Below are 1,447 nucleotides of genomic sequence, written 5' to 3' on the forward strand. Positions count from 1 at the left end.
TACTGGTACAGCACTGTCCAATAGAAATACCATGTGAGACACATATGTAATTTAAAATCTATTAGCTGCATGAAAAATGAGAAATAGGTAACATTAATGTTTTAAATATCTAACTCAATGTATCTAAAGTTTCCCATTTCAACATGTAATCAACATGAACATTATTAATGAAATACCTTATTTTCTTTGTTTTGTACTAAGTCTTTAAAATTCAGTGTGTCTTGTGAACCCACACCATAACTCAATTTGGAATAGCCACACAGGAAGTGCTGGATAGCCGTGTGTACAGTACATCTCTACAGCAAGTCTGCAATTCATGAGTCAGAATAATAAGGGGAGGCAGAAGTGTGGGCTGGAAAGGAGAGGTTTCTGGAGTTAATGATTTTCTGGGTCCCCATCATGACTTTAACTTAGTAGCCAAAAGCCATCAGGAACCCACCTGTAGTTGATCACCTTGGATTGGTTGCCAACTGGCAGGAAAAGGGGTATCTTGGGAATTATGTGGCATTGGTGATAGAGCTTATTATAGGATTTAGGTTTGTATTAGGTGATTTTAGGGAGGGTTTAAGGAAAAAGGGCTATGCTCTAGACTGGTCTGGCTGCTCTCAGGGAATGGGGGGTAATTCTATGATTGGAGGTTTTAATAAAACTTGTCTAGAGGGAGGAAGACTGGGCAGAGACTAACTCTGTAACTAACTGGTAAAGAAACAGGAGTTACTCTTATTAGCCAGCATACAGAGATACTTGTTCCTTTGTGTGGTCTGGATAACTTCATGTTTTGGCTGTGTTTATATATGATTATGGAGTGGCATTGTTTGGTGCTTCTATTCTTCAGGAAGCAGCTGTGAGCACCCAGCCAGCTCCCCGCAGCACTGACGTCTGGCTCTCAAAACCACACCAGCTCCTGGAATTTTCTCTAAAAGCTGTGCGACCTTAAGCAAGTGATTTAACTTTTCCGTGGTCCAGTTTTCTTATCGCTACAAAGAGCACTTATCTCTCCATCTCTTAAAGTTGTTATCTGCACTAAATAAGATAATACATGTCAGGAAATTGGGATAGTACCTGCTATATAGTCACCACTCGATGAGTGTCACCGTCTTCCAAGGATTCTAAAAATTGCACTATATTTTTTCACGCTTGCAACATCTTTGAAATCTTCCAAACAGTGGCTTCTAAGAATAAGCACAGCGTAATATTATTTCCAGAGGCTCTGGTTTAGGAGACAGTTCCCCGTCCCCTCTAAAGGCTCAATCCACTCCTGGGTGAATGCCTTTACTTTTCAACCTTTGTCACTTTCCCACTTGTTGGCAGACGCCCTCCGGGGCTCTCTCCCGGCCTCGGAGTTTTCGGCTGCGCGGCTTCCCCAGGCAATACGGGCCTGGGCGGCAGCACTCGGGAGCTTACGGCGGCGCGGCGCCCACGCGGCCTGGGGAGCCGGAGCGGAACC

This window comes from Suricata suricatta, chromosome 3 (assembly GCF_006229205.1).
Source record: "Suricata suricatta isolate VVHF042 chromosome 3, meerkat_22Aug2017_6uvM2_HiC, whole genome shotgun sequence".
NCBI classification, from domain to species: domain Eukaryota; kingdom Metazoa; phylum Chordata; class Mammalia; order Carnivora; family Herpestidae; genus Suricata; species Suricata suricatta.